Genomic DNA, 17063 nt, shown 5'->3' on the forward strand with positions numbered 1-17063 from the left:
GTACTCCTAAAATCAAGTAGCAGAGAAAATCCCCTTGAAAGATCTTGAACTTTTCACACTTCTCACAGGGAAATAATGGGTGGGAACAATAGCTAGTTAACTCCACCCAAACCACTAGAGTACCTGTCAATCCTTGCCCATTTAGGGGTTTCCCTATTTAAAGCTTTATAACTCCAGATGTGAACACCACAGAGACTAGAAAAATGTCTTAAATGAAGCAATACATTTGTACCATTTATAATACTAGCTTAGATTACTTTATATTCATAATTTTGTAAGAAATAAAGTGCCACGAATGCATTTTATCCATTGTAAAGCATATGAGCCCTTTATGAAGGTTTAAGATGAAACAGATATAATTTAAACATAATGCAAACATATAGTCACACAATGCTGCACAGTACCTAAATGTGTAATAATTAACTCTTGTATGTATTTCTATACTCTGTACACTCCTATGTTTTCTTGTATGGGAATGGGACGTTATGAAAACTATTTTCAGCCGTCCACCACGTTTTGGCAATGTTTCAACACTCTCCTCATCACTGTTGTATGCGTCACAAAAACTATTACACTACTAACTAAGGCTTACATTACAGTGTGAAATATCCACATTACATAATACCACTAAACTATTTAAAGACACTCAATTTCTAAAATAACGCATATAACCGAAATATTTTGAGCAGTAATACTTACATAGCAATGATGAAATCTTATCTATGTTCAGTAGATGGAAACAGAGACAGTGAATCAATGACAGTTCTATCCGCTTCTGTTTTGCTCTAGAAAACGATGTCAGATAGATCTATCAGCAAACATATGGCTTAGCTATGCCCAGAAGTCCTCAATAATAATGGTATTTTTCAAGGAATTACGAAAAATCGTTGACAACCTTTCGTTAGGTGCAACGACTTTTAATGCTACCTTAGAGCGAATGCCATGGTAAGAAAATGTTCGGTTACGCTAACCTACAAAACTCTACTCCAAAAGCAAAATTAGACATGTTATACATCGTTAGAAAGCTTATACTCTCACCTACTGATTGAGTGTCCGCCACTGTAGCAACCTCACACAGTAAACAAACATAGGCTACTACCACAGGGCTTTATTTATGGGCGGTGGCTTGACCGAAACAAAGTGACAATAGCCAACAAAATCAAACATGCTAATTAAACTGCACCCCCATCATGCCTCCAAAACCCGGCTGTAAGAATCACTAAAACAAGCCGAATTTGCTGACAAATTATAAGTATTTAGTGACCCTAAAAATGTTGTTTATCCTATTGAGTGACTTCTTCAACACTTTAAATTTAAAAAACCTTTTTTGCCTCCTAGCGCGATTTCAAGATTTGCGACTTGCGGACCTTTTCTCCAGCACCCGTCACATATATGGTTACTTTAGTATTTATTGATTTTTATCGACTTAATCACCTGAAATTGAAATATTCTTCCGCGGCCGTTTGGGCATATTTTACCGTTGTCAAGCAAAACTCTCATTGGTAGTTGGACTTGGACCGTTGTTATGCAACAAATAGGATATAACAGGCCAATAGTCAGATTGTAACTGTTTTATATATCCTCTCAAACACATTCATTATGTTTTTATGTGAACATTCACTTTCATGTCACAAACATGCACACATCTTAATTTGCTGTTGAATTGATTACTTCGACTCTCATCGCCAATTCCGTAAAGGCTAATCGCAAAATGACAAGAATAAATAGAATGAAAACTCGGACATAAGTGAAAATTTAAATTAGCAGTGGTACAGCCACCGTTTGCTTTCCTTCAAAGTTACTGCTAGCGGAGCAGCGAAGTGTGCCCTCCAGATGCGAACCATGCACCATAAATTAGTCCATAGTCTTCCTGGTCTTTTTGTGGAAATGAAGAATCACAGAGTAAAATTATGGCAGTCTGAAAAAGCAAAAGGGACAATTACTAGAATTCACCTGTTATTTTACCCTGACAAAAAGTGCGGAAGGTGATTTCCAGTTTGCTTTTACTGTATCACCAATGTAAATTACGCAGAACTACCGCATACCTCACATAACTGTATCAAACGTTTTGAGTCAATTATAACGGGCTAACAAAGAAAATCCGGAAGAAAATATTCAGCAACTGAATTAAACCGCTTGAATGTTCTGGTACGTAATATGCGGTCCCAGCACGAATGCTTAACATTTTATAAAACGAATGCTAAAGCAAGAAAAGAACAGAAGAGCACACGTGTTATAATTCCAAGACATTGGCAGGCTATAACCAAAAGTAGGCTACTGCGCCGCATAACATGCAAGTTTGAATTCAAGTTATTATGAAAATAAATCGGTTTGCAGCTGCAGATTTTTAAAAATGGTGGTTGAAATAAAATACTGCGAGTAGTCGACCAATCAGAAATATTCAGCGCTTGCGCCCCACCCCAAGCGCTCCGGTACTTTTGGAAAGTACTACCCCCCAAGCAGGGACTTTTCTTGGGGGTAAAATAAAGTCCCCAGAACTTAATTTAGACCCTGGTCCCTGCGGTGGAAATGCACTGAGTTCCTCAAAAGGTTCCTAGTTCCTGGGGAAAGTTCCTGCGGTGGAAACACGGCTATAAATGGACAATATTGTTTATCTGGGCATTCATAGAAATATTCTTTCACCACTCAAAAATCGTATTCCGTCATAGAAACAAGATAAACCAGACAATATCCCTAAGATATGCCAATACAGCAGTGAAAACGCTGTTCACTGAATAACGAAACAAACAAGACAAAGTTTTCAAAAATTATACCATGTCATTTTACAGTCAATATCTGGGAATAAATATTGAATAAATATACCATTGGTTTTACGCGTAGAGATGTCCCTTTTGAGACTGGGTGGTCATACATTGTCTTGGACAATCCGTTTGTGAAATATATGCGCATTTATGACGCTTGGGTAACTTCCAAAATAGCTGTGCATAATACCACACGTGTTGTTTACGGCGTTGTCGCCCTTTTTAGTACAGTCTCGTTTGATTTTCAATTAATTTATTCAGTAGGTGACAGTATAAGCTTTCTAACGATGTATAATATGTCTTATCTTTTTTGGAATAGCGTTTTATAACTCAGTGTAACCGAAAGATTTCTCATCATCACATTCACTCTGTGGTAGCAGTAAAAGACGCTGCACCCAGGGCCGGACTTTAGGCAGGGCTAGGCTGGGCTGTAGCCCAGGGGCCAGAGCTGCAGAGGGGCCCAAAATAATCTAAATATATAAATAAATATTTATGAATTTTATTTTTCGTAAATAAGTTATTCTCAGTAGCGGTAACAAAGTCGGGGCGCCACTAATGTTAACGTTACCGCTACTGAGAATCCTTACAGCACAGAATAACTTTATAATAGAATAACTTATAAAATTCATACATGTTTATTTATATATTTAGATTATTTTGGGCCCCTCTGCAGCTCTGGCCCCTGGGCTGCAGCCCAGCCTAGCCCTGCCTAAAGTCCGGCCCTGCGTGCAGTGTCTTCTACTGCTACCACAGAGTGAATGCATAAGTGAATGCGATGATGAGAAATCTTTCGGTTACGCTGAGTTATAAAACGCTATTCCAAAATAAAATTAGACATACATCGTTAGAAAGATTATACTGTCACCTACTGAATAAATGAATTGTAAATCAAGCCAGACTGTACTAAAAAGGGCGACAACACTGTAAACACGTGTGGTATTACGCACAGCTATTTTGGAAGTTGCCCAGGCGTCACAAATGCGCATATATTTCACAAACGGATCCTGCTCGCTGGGGAAAGGAAACGTTATATGATTCAGTCCGAGCATACTGGGCTAAGGCTGCAGTCACACCAGATTAGCTTGCCACAGGGTTGTGCGGCAAAAACGGCAGTCTTCCCATTCATTTGAATGGGGGTAGTGCGTTTAGGCTGCGGCAGTGGTTGACCGCATAGGGTGCCGAAAAAAACGCAGCGGCCTGCGGCAAGAAAGTTGAACCAGAATCAACTTTTGTCGGAACGCAACCCGACGTCACGCTGCAGTGGCCAATCACGTAAGTTGTTTATATTACCATGTAGCAGTCCGCTGTTTACCGAGCAACTGTCAGATGAATTACTGACGCGATTCATTTCCTAAGATTTGATTTTATTATCGTCATCATGATTTGACAGTACCGGGTAATGGGACGAGTACCGAAACAATAATAAGGCTACTAGCTAAATATCAATTCCGAAGGTTGGAATTAAGCTGTATAAAAGATTCGCTATTTAGCAGTTCTTGCATGTTAGTTTATTGTACCTAGCACTATCAATTTCATGGACCAAACGATGATTCTCTCCCAGTTGTGTCCTCGCTTGGTTTATTTTGTGTACCCAGCTTCGATGTCTGCGTCTGGCTGGCAGTCTACGCTGCAAAATAACAATAGCAAGAAGCTTCCTTCGGTTTGCGTTTTTGTCTTTTTTTTCTTTTTGAGTTAGTGGACAGGAAATGGAGAGGGAGGGGTTAAAGTTCACAACACAACGTCACACAAATGGGCCATGTAGTGACACGCCCACACCGCCGCACAACCCTGCGGCAAGGTGCCGCATTGCCTGATTTGGTGTGAATGCAGCCTAAGAAAGGGCTGCAGTCCCGCCAGAATAAGGATGTGGATATCAAAGCTTCAAGTATACAAACAGCCGAGATGTTTTTTCTTCAAATTTCACTTCAAACGCAAGCTCGTAAATGGTGAGTACATATAAAGGCAATGGCTCTTATATTCCCCTTCCACCGGCTGTGTGTTTTGTTTTGCATGCTGCATCTTCAGTGATGGTAACTGTCAGTCCATCTTCGAAACTGGCTTTAGCGACTGGAAACATGCCACTGAGCGCATAGGAGAGCATGAAAATAGCGAACACCACAGGAAAACGATACTGACCTACGTTAAACTAGCATCTGACAGCGGAAGAATAGATAAGAATAGTGTCTAGTGGACCGACGTTTTGAGAAGAGTGGTGGCGGTTGTGAAGTTTTTGGTTGAGAAGGGACTAGCTATCCGAGGCTCCAGTGACATATTTGGCAGGCCTGATAACGGCAACTACATGGGCATTCTAGGGGTAATAAGTGAGTTTGTCCCGTTTTTGAAGGTGCACATACAGAAATTTGGAAATGCAGGATCAGGCACCCCTTCATACCTTTCACCTAAAAGATGTGAGGAGTTTATTGAGCTCATGGGTGATTAAGTTCTGTCAGAGATCCTCAGTGAAGTCAAAATGGCCAATTATTTTTCTATTAGCATCGATTCAAGCCCAGATGTTGCATACATAGATCAGCTCACATTCATTTTACATTGTGTGTCAACTGATGGAAACATTCAACAGCGATTCTTACGGTTTCTACCCATTGTGAGCCACACGGGGGCTTTATGTGAGTCTGTGCTCAAAGTTTTAGGAGTGATGAATATTGACATAAGCAACTGCAGCGGGCAGTGCTATGACAATGCTGCAAATATGTCCGGTGCATACAATGGCTTACAATCCCGCATCAAGGAGATCAATCCACTTGCTGAGTGCGTTCCATGTGCAGCACACACATAGAATCTTGTTGGAATCAACAGTGTCAACTGTTGTGTTGAAACAGCTGATTTTTTCAGCTTCGTGCAGAATGTGTTCAACTTCTGCTCCAACTCCAAGTCAACTTCTAGGTGGAAGGTGGTGACCGCAGGATTTCAGCCTAATGCAAACAAGCGCATTGAAACTCTGAAGTCTCTCTCTAATACTAGATGGGCTGCACATGCAGACGCCACACAGGCATTGTGTGGAAATTATGCCAATATTCAAGATTCGTTAAAGAGCATTGCAGATGACATTAATCAGAATGTGGCAACTAGGAATGAAGCAAGGTCAATATACCAAAATATGGACAAGCTTGAGATAGCTTTTCTGAGCAAATTGTGGCACTGCATTCTTCAGTGCTTTGAAAGTGCAAGTGTTGCACTGCAAGCTGTAAATCTAGACCTGTGTAATGCTGTGGATTTGGTGAGATCACTACGGGGATACATAGCAAGCTTGCATGATCAATTTGATACTTTTGAGACCCTGATGTTGGCTTGTCAGCCAGAGAAAAATTCTCAGCTACTGTTTTTTTGGTCGTGATGGATAGAGTACTTGCAGTAATTGATTGCAGATTTGCATCATATAATGACCTTAACAACACATTTGGCATCCTAAACGATTATCCCTTCTCTCTCTGTACAAGATCTGCGCAAGAGAGCATCTGATCTCCAAAGCAGATATTCAGCTGACCTGGAGTTAGACTTTGTGGAGGAGATTGTCCATTTCAGGGAATTCGTAAGTGGCAAAGATAATTCATTCGCAACAGAGCTTTCATGCTTCCTCAGAGAAAAAAACTTGCAGGTCATCTTCCCAAATGTAAGCATTGCTTTGAGGCTTTACCTGATTCTCCCAGTCACAAATACAAGTGGTGAGCGATCTTTCTCTAAGCTCAAGCTAGTGAAGAATAGGCTCAGATCGACAGTGGGACAGGACAGGCTGAATCATCTTACTCTGATGTCACTTGAAAGTGATCTTGTTCAGAAACTAGATTTTAGTGATCTGATCAAGGACTTTGCTGCAAAGAAATCCAGAAGAGCTAAGCTTTAATTTTGAAAAACAAGCATCTGATCTAGGCTTGTGTGTCAGTGCTGTTCCTGTTTTTGTGGCAATAGGCTAATAGTTGACTGTTTACAAACCTAGTAAGTAATAAGTTGTATTTACTCTGCAAGCCACACAGCACAACAGTAGGTTAGTATGTCCTAGATCTCATTTTTCAAAAAGATTGTTGGACTGTTGTCAAGTTTCCTAGGTTGCCATAGTGCCATCTCTCTTGGCCTTTTTGTCTCTCTACTTTCTCAGAACACACAGTTGAGAAAAATACCTAGATAAAAATGCTTTGGCATTGTTTGAGAAGTAAGGCCTATGGTATGTGCAGCAATAGCTAAACAAAGTTTTAAGATTAGGTACATCATACTTAGTCTCTCTCATAACTTTATTAAGGTTTAAGTGCTTTAGATGCTGTCCTTCAAACTAAGAATCTGCATTACTTTCTGTCCTCTCTCTTAAGGCCTGTAAGTTTATAGCCTACGTATTGTACTAGACCAATGTCTTGGTCCACAGCTTTGATATTTAGACCAGTACGACCTTTGCTCTTGTTCTTGCCTTTTGTTGCTTAGTACAGCAGCATTTTATAGTGTCGGCAGGGGCCCATCAGGGCCTCCAGCCCAGGGGCCCCAGCCCCACTAAATCCGGCCCTGACTGCGCCTGACAAAATGTTGTCAATGATATTTCGTAATTTCTTGGAAAATACTATTATTATTGAGGATATATGAGCATAGCTAAGCCACATGTTTGCTGACAGACCTAGCTGACATCGTTTTCTGGAGTAAGACAGAAGCAGATAGAACTGTATCATTGATTTACTGTCTCAGTCTCTATCTACTGAACACACAGATAATATGTCATCATTGCTATTGCTCACATATTTTGGTTATATACGTTATTTTTTAAATTGAGTGTCTTTAAATAGGTTAGTGGTATTTTATAATGAGGATATTTCACACTGTAATATAAGCGTTCGTTGGTAGTTTAGTAGTTTTTGTGATGCATGCAACAGTGATGACGTGAGAGTTGGAAAATTGCCAAAACGTGGTGGACGGTTGAAAATAGTTTTCATGTCGTCCCATTCCCATACAAGAAAACATACAAGAGTACAGAGTATAGAAATACATACAAGAGTTAATTATTACACATTTAGGTATTGTACTGCATTGTGTGACAATAGTTTTGCATTATTTCTTTTATCTGATATCAATGTTTCATCTTAAACCTTCATAAGGGGCTCATTTATATACTTTATAAAGGACAAAAAGCATTTTATTCATTTTTGGAGAGATTTTGGATATGTTTCTGGACCCCTAGATATTTTAGACCACTGTACTGACTGAAAGCTTGTAATTCCCACTTGAAAATGATGCAACAGTGAGTTTATTGAGTCAAAACAGTTGATTTGTAGTGAAATACGTGAATATGTTGTGATTTACAGCAATGCATAATTTAGACATTTAGGTAGATTTGGTGATGCTGGGTACACTGCCTAGTTTTTGCTTCATAGATCTTTAGTAGTTCTACATATCCACCCTTAGATTATATGAACTTGTGGTCAAGAAGTTTTTGATCCAGGACATGAATAGTTTAACCTGCTGTATATATGCAATCTCTCAGTATTTCATTGCAAACTAAAAAAGTGCAAATTCATTTTTTATTTTTGCCTGGACAATTGCATTTGTGGCACTTTATGTCTTCCAAAATTATGAATATAAACTAATCTAATCTATAATCTTCCTTTAAGCCATTTTCCAAGTCTCTGTGGCGTTCACATCAGGAGTTATAAAGCTTTAAATAGGGTACCCCCTAAATAGGCAAGGATTGGTCAAATTTGGCATGTGCACTAAGGGATTTTTTAAAAATTCTTTACACAACTTTCCTCGAAATAACCTCCTTTGGGCTTCAATTAAAATTAAATTAATTATTAGAAGTAAACCAAATAATTTTGCCACAAGAAGGTCATTGCCAGTGATAAATTACAAAGAAGCTTAAGATTTCCAGGTGCAGTGTTTTGTACACATTCAGCTGATGGGCAGTAATGTTAACAGAAGGGAAGCTCAAGAAGCAGAAGACAAATATCTTGTGTTGTCTAGCAAGAGAAAGTATGGTGGCTGTAGTTTACAGAAACATTGCATTTCATTAAAAAACAACAATGGAAGTGTTCGCTTATAACCAAAACACAGGTGGCACCAGCCAACGTTGGACTGAGAATGAAGAATAACCTGGACCGGATTTATCAGGAGGAGTTCTTTTATTCGTAAAATTTCCCAAGTTTGATTACAGTAACATGTGCTTCTGTACTGATTACTTCTGGATAAATTGTAGCTTCTGGTCTGTAGATCTACGGTCTAAAAATCATTTGATTTGACCAATTGGTACATGGTCTGGAACCGCCTGTATTTTGGTCGTAAGCAATCCAGTATCGTTTTTCTGAAAAGCAGCACTGTGTTTTCAATTTGCGGTTGCATCACAATTTCCAGTTGCTTTGCAATTTGTTATTGTGTTTTTTTTCTTGTCATTGTGCTTCAGAGATTTATCATCTCGTTACAATGCTTTTGTATTTGTTTTTTGCAATTTGTTAATGTGTTTTCCGATTTTGGATTCATGTTGTAATAAAGTCGCGTTGCTTTGGATGCCGCATAAGAAAACATCATAAAACTGCACAACTGCAGGAAGAACTCAGTGCAGCTAGAGATAAACCAGTTCCCCTGACTAAAGTGAAATTGCAGCTATGATCTGCTGGTCTAAAAGCCAAGCTATGTGCTGTTAACAAGAAGAAATGATTCCAGAGGGTCAAGCACCATCAATACTAGACCAAAATTACTGGGAAAAGTCTCAAATATATTAACTTAATTCTTTCCTACCTAAGGTTTCTTAAGAAAAACCACAGGAGGCCAAATACATTTGGCCTGTATTGTATATATACTGTTTTTTTTAATCATCAAAAATCAACTTGAGGAGTACAGAACCCTCTTGATGATGACCAATCCCGATATAGGCTACTGTTGATCGTCACAACCTTAGTAGGGCTTCAGCATACGTGTGGTTCTCATACAAGGACAGTTTGCCAAACAGCTGACCCATTGCCCCTTACCACAGCCCAAGTGCTCCCCCTGGTGGTCATGAAGTGCCACCTCCTTTATGAAGGTCTGACCGCAGAAGGGGACACCACAGCGGTACACTGCCTGATCTGTTACCAAAACCAAAGAAGAATGAAGTCAGGATCAAAACCTTTCAGGCAAGGACCTGCAGAGGCCCTAAAGGTGTCTTTTTTTTGCCTCACCAACTCCGGGCTCAAGTCCAAATGGAAATCAAGGCTGGGGGGAAGATATCGATCTTTGCCATCGTGGCCTTCTTCCAAAGAGGGATCCTTCGCCTTACTCTTCACTTTCTTGCTTAGATGAAAAGACGTGGGAACCGGTCTGCTGCTCAAGACTCCCACAGCATTGCCACACCTTTTCCTCAGGTGTCCATCATACCTGGATTTGTACTTGTACTGCTTTCCACAGGAGAAGCCTGTGAACGGTGCTACAGAGAAAAAATGAATGAATCCATTAACCCCTTAGCACACATGCCAAATCTTGCCAATCCTTGCCTATTTAGGGGGTACACTATTTAAAGCTTTGTAACTCCAGATGTGAACACAACAGAGACTTGAAAAATGGCTTAAATGAAGCAAGACATTTGTACAATTTACAATACTAATGCAGATTATTTCTTCCAAAATTCTGAATATGAACTAAAGAGCCACAAATGCAACTGTCTAGACAAAAAATCTAAAATGAATTTGCACTTTTTTTTTGCAATGAAATACTGAGAGATTGCATATATACTGCAGGTTAAACTATATATGTGCTGGATCAAAAACTTCTTGACCATAAAATCTAAGGGTGGATATGTAGATCTACTATAGATTTATGAAGCAAAAACTAAACCGTGTACCCAGCGTCTTCAACTCTATCCAAAATGTCTAAATTACGCATTGCTGTAAATCACAACATATTCAAGGAATTCACTACAAATTATTAGAGCCCGACCGATAAATCGGTTTGGCCGATATATCGGCCATTATTTGTATTTTTTTCCACAGTATTTTTTGACGACATCGGGATCGGCAGTTATGCAACCGATGTGTCCCGATTTTAAAATAAGTATAATAAACAAAAAAACATTGATTATTTATCCTGTAGCCTACTTGTCTGTTTGAACGTTGTAATTGCTATTTACTATAATTATCCAGTAGACGTGCTACTTCTGTAATAAGACATTTGTCACTCGTCCTCGTGCCTCATCCAATATTCTCCACAGCAAGACTTGTCTGCACAGATTAGATTGCTGCAATAAAGGTAGCCTATGTATATTTATTTATTTATGTGCACTTCCACACAGATTGCACGTTTTTCTCAACAATACCCAACAATACAATACAACAAAACATGAACATGTGAACGTTCTTAATTAAATGCGTTTATATGACCACTATGTTTATCAATCCTCATTATCAAGCGAGCTAGCTAGCTAACATATTTGGTTAACGTTAGCTAGCTAGCTGGCTAGCAAGCCTTCATGAAGTGGCAGTGAGCACATAAGCAGCGTGGTACATTTCCAGAGGACATCGCTGTATTCTCAAATAAATAACCAGCCAAAATAAAATGTGATTGAATGCATCACACATTTGTTTTTTATCTGAGATAATGATATTAGCTACTATATGATGCTGGGTCAATAGCCAACGCGTTACTGCAAGCGAGTGTGTCATCTAGTCACGCGTCATCGTAGCAAGCTAACCAGACAGTAAAATAATTATAGGAGGCCATTAGAGCAAATAACGAGACATCGATGTCGTGTTAACAGGACATTAAAATGTGTTAACATGTAGAGTTTGGTCGTGTTAACACGTAATATTTTTACGCGTTAACAACAAAAACTGACATGTTAACAGGTCACGTCGATTTTCTACACCTTAAGACGTCTCAGCCAACGGGTTGTTCCATTCTTGTCTAATAGGGGTGTTAGAGTGTAGATCAGAACGGTTACTATACCATTACATTAAATTATCCTATTAATTCCTAATAATGTTTTCTAAAAATCTGAAAATAGTCCTGTACCCTATATCACCTGAACTCCTCTGCAACATTTCTCTAATACCTAGTGTCATGTGATTCCTTTGGAGTGTAATTTTAAGTTTCTGTCTCTCTTGTTGATATCTAGGACAGTATAAAAATACATGCTCCATCGTTTCCTGTAGTCCACAATGTTCACATCTACCCGTGGCATGCTTATTCATTCTGTTTAATGTACTTTCATTGGTTTGACTTCTTCTATCCAGCTTAGAGCTAGAATAATAGCTTTTTGGCTGTTGCTGTTCCCAGCCGAATAGTTTGTAGAGCACACAAACCAAAATATTAGGCTATGCTATGGCTAACCTTAAGTGCTTGTAGTTAACTTCATCATGATGATGCTGTTTATCCCATTCAATTTCAATATCAATGTCAACTAGAAGAGTGCACTCAGTAGAGTGCAGATCTCCGCCAGGTGTGTTAGTTTTGTGATGCAACAATAGAGGCTACACAATCAATGAAACCAGACAAATACAATATTACAAGTTTTTACCATGTGCCACTCAAAATCCCAAAAACGCCGATTCAGTGAGGTAACGCTAAAAAGGTTGACGTTATGGTCTGGCACTTTTGTTTCAAATCTGGACAGGAACAATTCCAAAAGGCCAGCGATGTAAAATATCAATTTCAACTGTTGATTGAATTGATTCAACTGTTTAATTTGTTTGTTCATTTTTAATGTTTAAAGCAAAATAAAGAAGTTATAAGAGCTAGGTTTAACCAGAAATACTTGTGTACAGTCTCATTATTCCGACAAATCCGCACGCCGGCTAATGCATTGTCGGCAATTTAAATCAGCCATCTGGCGTCATATGCAGTTATCTTAACGGATTTATTGATTTTAAATGTTAAAAAAATGTTCATATGACTCTGTTGCACTTGACTATGTTAACATGGTCTAAATCAGCACTGAAATACATGCCAATGTACTATTTTGCCAGAAAGTCTTGTAGACCTTTATATATAAAACGAATCGTGGAATCGTCATATTGAACTGCTGAATCCGATTTGACTAAGAAAATTCTGAGTCGGGCACAGCCCTAGAATTTATAATAGTTTGGCGGGCCTGTCTCACATCATGCACAGTTTGCACGCATGCACACAGGGAGGGCTCTTCCTATAGGCAACAAAGGCGGCCAAAATTACAAAAAGCTAAATATTTTTGCCAGATCAGATGATATGTCTATAATTGTTAATAGTAATTAAACATCCGTCCCTGCTGAAAGTTGGCTTCTTCTAAACCAAACCTCTGGCTTACGTTTCATACACGTTATTTCCTTTACGGTATACGTTGGTGCCTGCAGGGTGCCTGTAACGAGTGCATAGCATGTGCTTAGACGGCCACATCAGTAATTTATGCACAACCTCAGTAATTTATGCATGACATACTCCCTTGCGTTGTTGTTCGACATCATTGATGCAACCCTCCTCATGAATATGTACAAGTGCCTTGATTCAAGGTCCCTCATTGGCCACAACCAGAAAATGCACTTTAACGAGTCGATTTTTGTTGTGTTAACGCATAAAAATATTAAGTGTTAACACGACCAAACTATACGTGTTAACACGCATTTTAATGTCCTGTTAACACGACATTAACGTCTCGTTATTTGCTCTAATGGCCTTCCATATGTTTTTCCATTGACTCTCCATGGGTATCGAAAACACGTTTTGAAGCTCAATGGCGGGCGTGTCCATGTTGTCGATTTGGAGCCAAAACCATAGAGTTCAGTGGTTCTGTGATTTTTTACAGTGATTGACAGTCCGGTGCGGAAAAGCCCATCAACCTGAACGTACTCGAGGTAAGCTGACTGCCTGCCGTTATGTTTTAAATATTATCAAATGTTTACGGAGTTTAATTTCCATCCGTGACTGTACTGTGTCATGTAATCACATTATATGTATGACATTAATAATAAAATTATGTTCCGTTATCTTCAATTTATGTTTCTCAGCAAAACATCACCGAATATGCTTAGCAAGCATATCAGCTTGCGAGTGAGCTAGGTAGGCTATCCGTGCTTAGCTCACGCATTAGCAATATGAGCCACAGGGGAAGAACATCGACTACACTGATAGTCAATCAATAAGAGATGTGTATTGGTGATTTTTGACTAGGCTAATTTTCATATGACTGTCTGGTAGACCTGCTGTTAACTGAGCAAGTTATCACCGTAGTTTTTCGCCACAGTCAGTTAATGAGCCAATAACTGTTACTCCACCACCATTTCTGGTGTTCACTCGCTGGGTGATGCTAGCTGACCGATCGTTTGCAAGTCACTTTTAAACTAATAAAAATGAACACTGTCAGCGGTGATTAACAAATCTACCAAGTATTTTAATAACTGATCTGCAGGCGTGTAAATATGAGAACGCACTTTGTGTAGAGCAAGTTTTCCACCTGGTGCATGAAGACAAAATTAATGTAGGCTACATTGAATTTCTAATTATTTGTTTTTTCCTTGTAGACCATCAAAACCAATGGAGAAAAGCCAACATACGCAAGGAGCCCCCAGGACCGATTCTAAGAAGCACTGGCTTAAATGCTAAAAACGTGTTGCTTTCTAGATGCCAGTCTTACAATGATGGTTAATTTTGTTAAATTATGTGAGTGTTATTTCACCGTGTGTTGTATGTTATCCAGCAAATTAAGTCATAAACCTTAAGACTCTTAATTCGCTTCGTGAAACTGAAAATTCTGCAGTTTATTCCAAAATCCGGATTATAGTAGTTTTGTCACATCAGTGAAGCATGGCCCAGGTAGACATTTACAGAATGTGCACGACTGACAAGCCGTCAAACACGTTTGACAGATTGAATATTTGCTGGATAAGGTTAGTTAGCTTGCTAGTCAAATGACTTGGTAGCCGAAGTTGCAAACTGTTTTAGCATACTGGACTACCAAATACAGCAAATAAGCGTTAGCAGATTACCCTTTCTGCCAACTAATTATTTGGTTAAGTAGGCTAAAGGAAATAGTAAAAATGACTTGGCTACCGAAAAAACTTCAGAGGAGGATTATTTTATGGTCGATCAGTGCAGCTGTAAATAGCACACGCCATAATGAAATCACTACGAAATGGGATATCTGCATTTTCTGACTTCGCACAGGTGGACCGTGGTCGGAGCCGCAATGTCAAGGCCAAGAGGTGCCACCTCCCACCCCAGTGACCATAGACTGTAGCCCATACTGTAGCTTAGTCCTCAGTAATCAGGAAGTGACGCAAACTGTACCTCATTGGTCCACAACAAATATTATAAAAGTGCCCAAATGACACAATAAATCATGAAATCGGCCCATGGACAGTCATAAGACGAATAAAATACACAGATTGTGACTATTTGTTCTTGTGAGAAAAATTTTTTGACTGCGTATTTTGGCCGCATTTGTACCGTAGACTTACATGGAAACCAGATATGGACACACCTGTACTGCAGCCAACCGCAGTGGCGCTAGTGAGCAACGTCTCTCAACCAGACCAAGAAGTGAGCTTCAAAAATGAAGTCTGGTTTTGGCCGCTTGGATAAAACACTTCTAGCGTAGCTCATTTTAAGCCATGTTATCTAGCTTTGTCGTGATAACATGAGAGAAGGATTGCTGTTAGCACAGGTAACCTGCACGAAAGCGCATTGTAGTTTTTTTCACCACCGAATTCTTATGGACCTTACATATTTCATCCAGTCAATTTAATTTAAAGCACTGTCACAGATGGCCAGGCGATACCTCTCTGCACCACCCAAATCTGTTCCCAGCGAGAGGGTGTTCAGCACAGTGGGGAACATTTATGATGAGAAAAGGAGCTCCCTCCTAGGTCGAAATGCTAAGAAGCTCTGTTTCCTATAGACGCTTTCATCGGACGCATGCGCGTTGCCAAGGTTATGCGCTTGGCCCCAAGTTAACTTCCGCTCTGTGTTTGTTTATTATTGGGTTTGTGTTCCCATGGCTAATATGACACCGATTATAAACGGAGTGAAAGTTAAACTGATGAGCAGACTGATGTTAGGCTCAGGTTGTTAGGGTGCTGTTGCGTGCAACCTGACCTCAGGAACAAACTACATTTTGAAAATTTGTAAAAATACATAATTTAAATTTGTAACTCCACTAGGGAATTGTGAAACTAATTGCTTGAATCCCTGCGATTATTATAGCTGGTGCTTGCTCATTGTTACTTCGTATTTTTGAGAAATAACTGGACATCGTTACCTATTAAAATGTAAGTCCTATAAAAATGCACATAATAAACTGTATAAAAAAATCAACTTCATACATACACATTTAGTAATACTAATACAGCTTTATTTACTAAATCAACTTAAGACAAGCAACACGCTCGTAATTATCTCATCGCGACCCATTAAAGCCAATGGCGCAGACGTTGCTTCATAATTTCAAACTGCTTTCCTAATGGCTATTTTGTGTCCTGCGACTTGGGTTACAACAGTGAATATGTACGGCTTCCTAGACCTGCTGATAGAGACTACCCTTTCTCATATTAAAATAGTAATCTTGAAGATTTTCATTAAAATAAATGCCTGTTAAATCACTATCTATCGCCGAATTAGGTAACACAATGGTGATTGAGCCTATTATTAATTTATATTATTATAATTATAATAATTTACAATTAAAGAACTGGGTGTCTGTGGTGACATTCCCGTGAAAAAATCACAAGCGGTGCATAGTTAGTGACGCGTTTTCCACCACCCACTATGGTTGGTCCGCCAGAGAGGGTAGGCGAAGCTAACGCAACAGGCTCGCGCTTCAACTCACTTGTGTGTGAGCGGCGTACTGTTTTTTCTGGTGTCTCCTAGCGTTACAATAACAGGGCTTATGGAACCCTAAAAAGTTTTTGTGTAACATGAGAGGTCATATTATTTGTTGATGTAGATTTCGTATTACATTTGATGAAAATGTAACGTTACTAAATTAAACACCTATTTGCACAGCTAATGCTAGCTACCGGACCATGTCAAGAAAGGCAACATTAGTTTAGACAATGTTGCGCACAGTATCCATCTCTCATATTAGGTAACGTTGCGTTAGCAAGCTAGCTAATGTAATTAACACAATCTAATGCAGGGGCGCAACAACCTACTTCTCAGGGTGGGTGCAAGACGCCGCCCCCAAAAAAAAACAGTTTTGATCAATATAAAACAGATTTATTTACATTTATGTAATCAACTTTTAGGTAACAGCCATAGGTGTCATTTACACTGGGGACACTGGGGACATGTCCCCACCACTTTTTGAAATGGACGATTTTGTCCCCAAAAATGGCATATGTCGAAGACTGTTTAAAAAATGTTTTTTTTTTTTTTTTC

The 17063-nt window shown here is 39.2% G+C and overlaps 1 protein-coding gene across 7 annotated transcripts in view; it reads right to left on the reverse strand.

The window, feature by feature from the left end:
- LOC135233747 (uncharacterized) overlaps positions 1-17063 on the reverse strand; it is a 789909-nt gene that overhangs the window by 757702 nt on the left and 15144 nt on the right. For 2 of the 7 annotated variants that reach the window (XM_064297602.1, XM_064297601.1), the window contains exons 2-3: positions 9905-10149; positions 9716-9811 (exon numbers count right to left, since the gene is read on the reverse strand). The exons of the other annotated variants lie outside the window; for them this stretch is intronic. The gene's annotated coding sequence lies outside the window, so the exon portion shown is untranslated. The remainder of the gene's footprint in view (positions 1-9715; positions 9812-9904; positions 10150-17063) is intronic. 7 annotated transcript variants of the gene reach the window in all.

The sequence above is a fragment of the Anguilla rostrata genome, chromosome 10 (assembly GCF_018555375.3).
Source record: "Anguilla rostrata isolate EN2019 chromosome 10, ASM1855537v3, whole genome shotgun sequence".
Classification (NCBI taxonomy): domain Eukaryota; kingdom Metazoa; phylum Chordata; class Actinopteri; order Anguilliformes; family Anguillidae; genus Anguilla; species Anguilla rostrata.